We start from the raw sequence: 12,056 nt of genomic DNA on the forward strand, positions 1-12,056 counted from the left end.
ATACTCAAAATTTATGTGATGCACTACCCAGATCCCTCTCTTAGGAATGAAAAATTTATTCTCCCAGTTGCTAGGAGTGCTGACAGAAAATGGCCTTTGTTGAGGATTGTCTTGCTCAAGGTCATACCTTCTTCCACAGGTAGCTTGCATTCAATGACTGTTCAACACAGGAGTATAAACACCTGATCTTCTTGCCCCAACTCTGAAGGGCTGACATAGCTCTAGGGCCCCCAGTGACACTGGGATGAGGTCTTCGTTGGTATGGAATTGCAGCTCAACTTCTCCCTCTGCTCATTCCTGCCTCCTCCTTTCTCCTTGATTCATAGGTATCAATCCCAAGAGTGCCCCCTAAACATTCTGCACACTAGTCTCCATCTCAGAGTCTGCTTCCCAGGGAACCCAAATTACAACAATGGAGGTACGTGATCAAAGATGTTTGGAAACCATTGATCCCTATGCTATGGACTCTTTAGTATTTGTGTAGTAGACTTTTGATTTCACATCATCACTTTTTAAAAGTATTCTGTGCTAGAAAAGAGTGGGCGTTCTCTGATGCATATGGGATTCTCTTAAAATATCAAGCTTGTTAATCACGTTAGTCAAGTTTTCTACTTAGCCTTGCTGATTTATCTGTAGTCCTGTCTCCTGTGATTGGGGTCGATTACCCAGCCAGAGTGGTGACTCCTTTACTTGGCACAAAAAGCCCAAAGTGACTGAATGGGCACATAGTGCCTTAAAAGGCTCTCACTGTGTCCCTGGTAGAAGCATTTCCCCTCTAGGAACCAGGACTTCTAGATCTCAGAGTGACAGTTGCTGGTACAGTAATCAAAATTCCCCAAGATGGTTACTGGCAGTGATGATAAATGGGGCCACTTCTACTTCCTATATCCTTGTATTCTACCTATTAGAAAAATAGCACTATATAATGATTATTGATTTAGGGTGTAAATTGCATCCTGGAGGGTGGTACCCCATCCTCACAGGTTATAAGCTCCAAGCTGGCACCTCAGTAATACCTTCAATGAGATATTCCATTATTTTATTAAGAAGGCTAGTAGCTTCTAGGTGATGCAGTATATGATAGGAAAAAAAATTCATGGTCATATGCTTACCTCTGTACCACATTTGTTTTATTAAAGTGCACCCTGTGGTCTGATGCAATATTATGTGGTCTCTTGTGTCACTGGCTCGGACCCTGTCTAAGCCCTTGGAAAATGAAGCCCAGCAGTCAGGAAAGGAAAACCCACACATGGAATATATGTCAATTCCAGTCAAGATGAATCACTAACCTGCTGACCGAAGAGTACCAATGTAATCGGCTTACCACCAAGTGGCTGGTTGGTCTCCTCGAGACGACTTGCTTCTGGAGCAAGTTGTACGTTCAGCCATTAGATGGGCCCTGATGAGTGGGGCTCATGCATGGCTTCATCCCTACAACCAAGCCTACTGTGTCCGTGGGCCCCCCGTGACAGCACTGAGCTGGGCAATGATGGTGGCTGGTCACTCTGTCTCCCTGGGTGTTTGATTCGCCTCCTGTGGCAGACGTTTGCTCGAGGGCACTACCGTGTGATGCACAGCTCTTCACACTCTGTGCCCACTCCCATGGCTCCACCCCTCAATTTCCCAGTTACTGCTGTCTCTTATCTTCCAGTATTTCTCCTTCTAGGCCCTGACCAACCATCCAAGCCATTGCCACTGCTCATGTACTCTTACCTCAAGCCACTTCTCTGAGTCTTGTGGTTCCTTCTTCCACCACCTGCCGTGGCAATCTGGCCTATCCACTTCACTGTGTGTGTGCCGTCACTGTCTCTGAGCCTCCGAGAGCCACCTAGCAGTGCATTAGCAGTGAGTCCTAGAATCGGCCTGGGCATTAAATCCTGTATCATGGAGAGGGTTCCCTGTCAATAAACTCACCCTACCAGAGTCTGTTCTGCCCTTCTTCTTCCAGCACCCTCAGGGCCCACTCCCAAATGTACTCCCCCAGCTTCTGCTGATACCTATTGGCTGGATCCTATACCTCCTTGAGGATATAAAAGTCCTTTCCTCCCTTAGTCTTAGCACTTTCTGAATGGATTATTTCGTGACTTAACTAATTATCATTCTGATGGTCAAGAGGGGATGTATTTCCTGAGCTGGGTATGTGTCTTGCAAAATGGAAACCTCTGAATTCTCTTTGAGCCAGGGGAGAATGTTAAGTCTTTGGTAAGAAGGGGAGGATCTCCTCTGCAAGCCCAAAGCATTCAGAGGAACTCAGAATTTGATATTTTCAGAGTCCCAGACCCAGATGTCCTTATTCCCAGTCACAGGGACCTGCTTCTTCTCAATCAAGGCCCTAATCTTGGCAAAGCAGAATTGCCATGAGAATTCACTCTTCTCTGAAACTCCATTTCCCTCATAATTAAGTCCTAGGCCTGACCCTCTGCTTTTTCTGCCCTGTGACCACAGGAGATAAGTCTCTTACATGCCACCAGGGAAGTGCTCTGGGCTCATGGTTTGTCTTAGATTGGTTACTAATCACCTTCACACCTTTTATTGTATTTCTTTAGTGTAGGAATAGCTCCCTGGACAGCCATCTGAATCCATGCGATTACAACATCCTGTAACCTCTCAAATGCCTGAGATATCGCCCTTGTCACCTTCTGTGGTCATGCCATCCCAGCTTCTCCACTGATGAAAGTTTTACTTTCATACAGTTATAGCATGCTAGGAGCTTGCAATACTCCACTTAGTAGTGAGGACATTTTCATTGTCAGCTGCCTGGTTTGTGATCCAGCTCTAAAATCTCATTTTAGATTTTGCTTCCTAGGACCACTTCTGTTAGCCATTGGCATAGAACAAGTTTCCCAGGAAAGAGACTCTGAGAAAGAAGTTTCCATGCAGGAAGTCTACTGGTGAGTGCTCTTGGGACTAACACCTGTAAGGGAGTGAAGAAAGTACCACTGAGCAGAAGGAGGAGTTGAATTGTGAAGCAGATGTAGCAGAAGCTTTGGCAGATCTTTGGGGAGCTTTGAGGCTCAGACAGCCCCTCTGGGATGTCCTGAATTGACACAAAGGGGTTGGACCTTTGTACTTGCACCTTCACTTGCTTTTGGATGTGGGTTGCCCCCCAGGGAGGGAAGCATGGCCTTGGACAAAGCATCTACCTTCAGCGAAGGTGAATCTCCTTGGAGGAACTCAAGTGCTTGGCTTCTCCCAGCAGCTGAGGGAATAGCGCCTGGGTACTGAAAGTGGGGGTCTGGCTGGTGCACAGCATCCAACACACAGCTTCTGTCTTGTAGGCCTTCCATACCACTCTCCTCACACCTTGTCCCTGCTTTGGTCATTCAATGCAAGAAGCCCCAGACTCCCAGCCATGCCTCATCACCTGGCTGTCATCCCTGTCCAGCTCTGTACATCTCCTAATCTGATGCCTGGTCTTCCTCAACTTCCCAAATCCTTCCCTTGAGTCCTCTAGAATTCACAATTTGCATCAGCAAAATCTCCTCTATTCTTAAAATGTTCTCTGAACATTCCTTTGTCTTCTTGGCCTAAATTCTTAGCGTCTTCAAGGGAGTCTCCAATGAAAGACTTTACCAGCCATCTTCTGAAAGATGGAGAAATAAAACAAAAATAATTGTGGGGGCCAGTATCACCTTTCTTAGTGGTAGAGGCCAGTTCGGAGGATGTGAGTAGTATGTTAATCCTATGCACTTGCTAACGTTGCACCTGAGAATTAGTCTGCCCCACACAGTCACAGAAGCACTGGACTACACACATATATTCCTTTCTGTTTTCTGAAGTTTTAAATAACTTATGTAGTTTTAAATAATTCTCTATTGCATGTCAGTTTTCTCAGATCGTCTTTGGAAACAGGTGAAGCATAATTAGGGGAAAAAAGAGGGGTAAGATTCTCAAAAACAGATGAACGATAGTAGGAAGTAATATGGGTTATGTGCTAAATGAATAATGGAGAGTATTAGTGCTAGAATTCAGAGAAGGAGGTGGTCACTAAAAAATCAATGCCCACTAACCTCAAGGAGGCTGTCCTATTACACTTACCCCAGCCATTCACTTCCTCACTCCTCTAGATGACTATTTCATACCCCTTCTTTTTCCAAATTTCTTGGCTTCCTCAGCTGATGTCCTTGCTTCATTCACAGAAAAAACAGAAGCAATAGAAGGCATCGCCATGAGTACCCACTAACACATCTACCCACCCTCACCCCTGCATCTGTATGCATATGTCCTTCCGTCCCTCCTATTTCTGTGAACGAACTGTCTGCTCGCCTATCAAACCGTGGCTCCTCCACCCTACTCGGACCACCCCCTTTCACCTACTCAAACGCACCACCCCACCAGTCCTCTTCTCTTCCTTCTGCTTCATCAATGCCCCTCGTTCTATGCCTTCTTTCCAATCAGCATATACACAAGCTGTAATGTCTTCCATCTTAAAAAAAAAATCTTGTTAAAAATTTTTTCTCCTAGCTTAAAAACTCTTGATCCTATCTCTCCTTCCAGCTACCAGCACGTTTCTCTTCTTTCCTTCATAGCAAACAACTATACTGATGATTCTCCTTGTCTCCCATTGCTTTCCTCTCCTCTTCTCTTGAACCCATTTCAGTCAGACTTGTATTCCCACCACCCCACCAATAATGCCTTAGTAAAGGTCACCAATGACTCTTTCATTGCTGAATCTGTTTGTAAGTTCCAGGTTCTCATGCTACTTGACTCATTGGTCATTCCCTCTGCCTTAGAAAAGCTTGCTTCCCTTGATTGCAGGATACCACCTCTCTTGATTTCTTCCACCTCACTTGCTTCCTTCTTAGTCACTACTGCTGTTTCTTTATCTCCCTCGTTTGTAAATGTTGGAAGGCCCTAGGGCCCAGTCTTTAAACCTCTTCTTTTGTCTCTGTTCACCCACTCTCTTGGTGATCTCATTTAGTTTCATGGCTTTAAATATCTACACATTGAAAATGCCTAAATTCACACCTTCAGCCTGGATCTCCCCTGTTTGACTGTCTACTTGATATTTACATTTGGATGTCTAATGGATAGCTAAAACTTAACATGTTCAATGTTGAGTGCTTGATATCTACCAGCTTCTCCTGCAGCTTGCCCTGTTCTCAGTAAACAGAAGCTTCATCCTGTCGGTTGCTCAGGACATTAACCTCAGCATCATCTTTGTCTCTTTCTCACTCTCCATGTCTAATCCATCAGCAAATCTTGGCTCTACCTGCAAATATACCCAGAGTCGTCATCTCAACTACTCATCACTGCCTCTTCTGCTGTCACCTGGGTCTAAGTTAGCTTTCTCTTAAGTAAATAGCATCCTAGTGGGACTCCCGGCTTCCCTCCTTGTTTTATTATGGCCTTATTGACTCAGCAGCCAGACCAATTCTTCCATATAAATCCTCCAGTGCCTTCCCATCTCATTTAGAATAAAAATGAGATTCTTTACAATGCCACAAGGCCCTACAGGACCTAGCCCTACCTCTCTGACTTCATCTCCTATTTCTCTGCTTGGATCATTCCCCCCAGCCAACCTCCTTGGTGCTCTCTGAACCAGCCAAGCAAGCTCCTGCCCCAGGGCCTTTGAACTTCTCATCCTTCTACCCGAAACTCATGGCCCTCAGCTATCAGCATAGCTTGCTTTCTCCCTTTTTAAGCTTCTGTTTCAATGTCACCTTGTTAGAAGGTCCTTCTGACTACTTCACATACAATAGCAACCTTCCCCTTCCTTGTTACTCCTATCTCCTTGACACTGCATTTTCTCTGCAGCACAATTACTGTCTGAATATTATGTAATTGTTTGTCTATTTGCTTATTTTCTATGCTTCCTCCTCAAATGTAAGCTCTAAAAGCAGGCACTTTGGGCGTTTTGTGTGTTGTTGTGTCTGAAACCTCGACCAGCACCCAGTACGTAGGAGGAAGCCCATGTTGACATGAAGCCTTACCTATAACATAAACAGTCAATTAACACATATTTTGTGTATTATATGTATTGTATGCTGTATTCTTATGGTAAAGTGAGCTAGGGAAAAAATGGCATTAAGACAATCATAAGGAGGAGAAAATACATTTACAGTACTGTGCTGTATTTATCGTAGCATAAGTTTATGTTGTCTGTTTACAAAATGAATCATCTGTCATTACCCCCTTCAATATTGTCTTATATGATACAGAACATGGTAGATGTTATCCTTGTTACTAATGCTAGATATCAAAAATGAAAAGATAATGTGAAAAAGAAATTTGTATTTATTTACAGGTATAGCAATTCATGCATTGATAACAAAGAAACAGCAGTCTGATTCCTTTATGGTAGCCTAGTGTAATCCATACCATTGCTTCATGGTAGCCTAGCCTATTCACTAATAAATAAATCACTATAAAAATTTTATGGCACAGAGTATTATATACAGTCTATTCATAATACAGTGTTGGAAACATTGTTACATTTAAAAAAAACACTTACCTATCATCATAGGGTGATATGCAGTTTATCCAGTTATGAAAGAGAGAGACATTAGTCATGTAATTCTTTGAAAACAAAGTTATAAAACAGTAATAAAACATATATTATTGATTTTTTATTAAATATCACTCACCTTATGCCCCTTTTAGGGTAAACTAGTATCTATGTATATTTTATGCATTTGTGGTATACCTTTTTCTTAAATTTTTCAATATTTCTAGGCTATGTGGCTCATTGGTGAATTGTTTCAAATTGTTGCAAATCTCCAAAAAATTTTCCAGTATATTTATTGAAAAAAAAAACCTGCATGTAAGTGGACCTACACAGTTCAAATGTGTGTTGTTCAAAGGCCAACTGTATTTACTGAAATCTTAACTTATCCCTTGTCTGAGATGAGCCACTCTAAAATATCATACCTCCTGTTCTGCATGCTGGAGATCAGCCCAGGAGATCTTAGCAACACTAAAGAAAGCTGTAGAATGATTGCTTATCTAGTGTCTGTTTAAAACTATGTAGCACAGCTTAATGTAACATGGTGTAAAAACTAAATTTCCATTGGTAACCCTAAATTTTGCCTTGCCTACCAACCCCCAACTACAGAACACATGATCCAATAAAAATTTCCCTAATTTGTGATTTACATTAAAAAAAATCTACAAAGAACTAATCCAATTACACTTTGTTGTACAACTTAAAAATTCTCTGTATTTAAGACAATAACATTATGTAAAAAAACATAAAATTCAAGTTTATTTATTATTAGAAAGTATGAAAAGTTGAAATCTGAACTGTTGCAGAGAATCTGTTTTGTCGTACCACTGTGTTTTTAGCTATTCTGCTGGTCCTAAGAAATATCTCATAATTTAGATTCTATGTCAGAAAATGGGACAAACCTTATGAAGTAAAATTTAAATAAATCATTCCATGAACCGGGTATATTGAGAGCAGGTTTTTGGCTGTACTCCCCACTAGATGGTGCTGCTAAGGAGTTATCATTACAATTCCAATTTAGAGATCCACTTTTAACTAAGCAATAGAATATAATTCATATGTTTAAGGATGGTTCTCTAATAAAATTTGTTTTTAAAACTTTAGACAAAATGGTCTGTGGGCCCATAGGCCTTGTGTGTTGATGTAATATAGGTCAATTTCATAAATAACAGGCAAGCTGAGTGGGTGGAAATAGGAGATAGATTTTCAGCTGTAACAGCATTTGAAATTATTAGATTTCCAGCAATCATAATGTACTTGGTTTTCAATAACCTTTCTCAAACTTAAAAAATTACATAAGATGCACGTAATTTTCTCATAGATTTTCTTCAAGCTACAGAAGTGAATAGTATAGTACCATTTCAATTAAAAAACCCAGTTGCCTGTTCTTATATGGCTCATGAAAACCAGCTTTAATTGATTCTTTAAAATATGGGAAGAGCTTTAAAAACAATAATTGAACAGTTGGATTTATGGCTCTTTCTATGAAGAGACTTTGTCTATTAGACAGAAAATTGAGAGTTTTTTACACTGTATATATACACTGTGTAACAGTATAATAGTATGAGCTGGGGTGGGGCGTATAACTCAGTCGTAGAACCCGTGCCTAGCGTGTACAAGGTCTTGGGTTCAACCCCCAGTACCTCCATCAGATAAAAAATAATAATAATTAATAAATAAGTAAATAAACATAATTACCTCACCCCACAAAAAATATCACGAGCTACTGGTAAAATATAATCATTAGTCCCCTTGACCATTTCCTAAGAGCCATTAATTTCAGTGGGAAAACACGTGGATATAGGTAGTCAGATTCTATAATTTACTACAGATTTGAGGCTTTAATTGGAATTTGGGGGTCAGATACCTTTTATTTTATCCTCTGTGGAAATGGAATCTTACTGTGAAATAGCTGTTGCATTTTCTTTTATAGATTAAATTCCAGCTTCTTTACCTTTCACGCACTGATTCTATTTTTTGTCTTTTAATTATTGTTGTTTTCCCGGCTTTATTGTGATATAATTGACATATAACATTGTGTTAGTTTAATGTGTACAATGGTGATGATTTGATACACATATTTATTGGAAGGTGACTACCGTGAGGTTACTTGACACATCCATCTCCTCACATAGTTACTTGTGTGTGTGTATGTGTGTGCGTGTGTGTTGAGAACATTTAAGAGATACTTTCTTGTCAATACAATATAGCATTGTTAACTTTAGTTACCATGCTGTACATTAGTCGCTCAAAATGTATTAATCCTATAACTGTAAGTTTATACCCTTTGACCACCTTCATTCATTGTCCTCCCTACCCCCAGCCCCGGTGACCACCAATCTACAGTTTCTGTGAGTTTGATTTTTTTTAGACTCCACATATAAGTGAGATCATACAGTATTCGTCTTTGTGTCTGACTTATTTCACTTTGCATAATGCCCTCAAGTTTTATCCGTGTTGCTGCAAATGGCAGGATTTTTTTTAAATTGAGTTATAGTCAGTATACAATGTTGTGTCAATTTCCAGTGTAGAGCACAATTTTTCAGTCATACATGAATATACATGTATTCATTTTCACAGCAAATGGCAGGATTTAATCATTATTGTTACTTTCTCCTAGCGTTTCCAGAATTGGTATGAGAAAAGGGAAGGCATCATTTACATAATCATTTGCCTAATCATCTACATTTACTTGCATAAGTTATAAATCTATATGAGCACAGGAGAGGCAGATGGGAGGAGAAAGGAGAGGAGTCTGGAGTGGGGGGTTGGAACTTCACAAAGGTCTTCTGGGACTTCCCTTTAAGAAAAAGGGAATCTGGGATGGCAACATCTAGGGAGTCAGTCCAGTGGAGCCGAGCTGAGCTGACCTGGAGCGTCGTTGAGGCTACGGGAGGATGCAGACTATGAGATTGTCACTGGCAAGAGCAAAAGAGGAAAGGAAAGCAGGCAACAGGAGCACAACTCAATACACTTCTTTCTTTTCTCTGCAGCTGATGTTCCCAGTCCCCAGTGCCTCTGCCTGGAGATGGGGGAAGCGGGAGGTCAGGGCAGGGGATTAGCAGCTGTTCTCCCCGGCTGCTGGCAGGGGAGCGGCCCAGCACACAGACCCTTTCTTCTTCCCCGGAGGCAGTGGGAAGCCGCTGTGAGTGGAGCCTTGTTTCTTGGTCTCTCCATCTCCCGGTCATCAGAGGGAAGCCTCTGTGTAGCAGTCTGTCTCTCACTCCTGGGCAGGGCTGGGCCAGAGGACAACACAAAGAGAAATATCCCAGCATATTAGCGCCCTCTTTTAACTCTTGGTAAGTTAGGCAATTTGGCAGATCCCAGGCTGGAGGCTGGCTTCACCTGGAGGAGGTAGTTTGGGAGGGATCTTAATCTGATGCTTCAGAGAAATCCTTTTCTTTGCCTCCAAAAGACTTAGTAGCATAATTAGAGCAGTAATTGCCAGACTAATAAGATCACGCCTTTTTTTTTTTTTTTTTTTTTTGGTTAAAAGAGTAAGGACGGGGCAAGAGAGTGAAGTGAGAGAATGCGTCCTCAGTATGGCTTAATATATGCATGAGAATAACCATTGTCTTAGAAAAAATTTACAGCGTCCTTACTATTGCAGGGCCCTGTTCTAAATACTCTGCATGCATTTAATACAACAACCCTACGTGGTAGGTATTATTATCTCCATTTTACAGATGAGGAAACTGAAGCACAAAAACGATCCTTACTCAACGACACACAGAGGCAAACCTAGGATTTTATCTCAGGCAGTCTTGACTTAGAGTCTATGCTCTTAGCTAGTATTCCATGCAATATGTCCTTATTTATAATCACAAATATATGTCACTGTGGTAACATGTTGCTTATGAGACATAGACATACATGGACATCTTTAAAGATAAGGATAAAAATAAATAGAATTTCTGCTATATTCTTCCTTTACTCCAATGGATTGTTTTATAATCCCTCATTTTAGAGACCACTCTTTGAGAAGTTGGAGCCCTGTGGAAAGAGGCTGACCACCACAGGGGAACATGAGCTGGACCACAGCACCGGGTCCCTTTTAAAATAAAAAAAAGTTATGCAAGTGCTCATATAAGAGTTGTACCTTTTATATCTGTTGATTGAGGGAAGATACAATGATTAAAGCTATTAAGTAGCACTTGAGCTTTTAAGTGATTGGATTTTATTCACTACAACAGCATCTACCTCATGTACAAAACACTCCACATATGCACAAGTCACATTCATTTTTCAGTCTACATGAGATACTTGATGTATGTATGGATTTGCCTGCTTGTAGCATAACCCCAGGCCCCTGGAGGTACCCAGCTTTTGTAGATGTTGAGATCTGCTGGTACAGTGGTAAGAGTCTGGTTTTCAGAACCAGCCAGAACTGGATTGAATTCTAGTGCCACGTATGTGACCGGGGATGTGTAACAAACATTTCTGAACCAGAGTTTCCTCATTTGTAAAACGAGACTGACATAACCTGGCTTGTCTGTTATAAGGAGAGCTACATATGAAAAGTCTCTGGTACATATTGGCACAATAAAAGGTAATTACAATTCTGAGGACCAGATCTCCTCTGAAGCTACTGGAGCACTTACACCTACTCTTTCCAACACTTTGGGAAAGCCCTAGCAATTTTGTGAATTGTAATTTTGTATTCTTTTTCTTAAAGAGGTTCCCTAAGATCCTACATATTTCGAGCTCACAGTGAATCCGCCTCATTACTATCACGTGACCCTTTGACTCTAAAGGGAACACCTGTGCAACAAGGTGCTGTAATGCCTACTGAAGCACCAACCCCTCTGATTAGGAGTAAAGGCAAACAAGTGATGTAGGTTGGGGGAGCATGTGAATTGCTGAGGCAGTTCCTAGAGAAAGGGCTTAAATAGCTACCCTCCAAGATGTGAAAGTGAGAACGCTAAGTATTCAGCCTCATGGGGATGGGGGTGGGGTTGTGGAGGGGGTGGGGAGTGGGTAGGGGAAGGTGGGCAAGCACTGAGAGGGAACAGAGATGCTTCCTGACTCCCTGAATCTCTGCATAGCAACCAAATCAGCAGGAGTTTGCCTCCCCATCTGCCTAGTCAGACATAGAATTAAGATCATCACTTAGTTGGGTTCTGAATAGTGTCCCAAACTGGCGGTTCCCAACCCTGGTTGCACAGGCAAATGAATCTGGTGAGCTTTGAAAAAATCCTGATACTTGGGCTCATTCTCGGAGATTCCCATTTATTTGGCCTTAAGTGGGGCCTGGATACTGGCATTTTCACAAGTTCCCCAGGAGATTCCAGTGTACAGTCAGGGCTGAGAGCCACCGTCTAAATTAGTACGACAGACAATGGTGTCTAACCTAGTGCTCAGCAGTGGGTAGACAGTAGCAGACATTTCTCAGGACTGCAGTGGGCCAGGCACTGCACTAGGAACCAAGACACCTATGAGATTTGACTATCTCTGGGCCACAAGGAATTTGCAGTCTACTGAGGGAGAAGCATACAAGCCAATATGATGCTTGGAAGAGAGGCTTTTGGTAGAGCTAGGAAATGTCAAGGAAGACTTCCTGGAGGAGTTACCTGAGTCATAAAGGATAAAGATGAAGAAGGCAAACGGGGAG

Source organism: Camelus bactrianus, chromosome 1 (assembly GCF_048773025.1).
Source record: "Camelus bactrianus isolate YW-2024 breed Bactrian camel chromosome 1, ASM4877302v1, whole genome shotgun sequence".
Classification (NCBI taxonomy): domain Eukaryota; kingdom Metazoa; phylum Chordata; class Mammalia; order Artiodactyla; family Camelidae; genus Camelus; species Camelus bactrianus.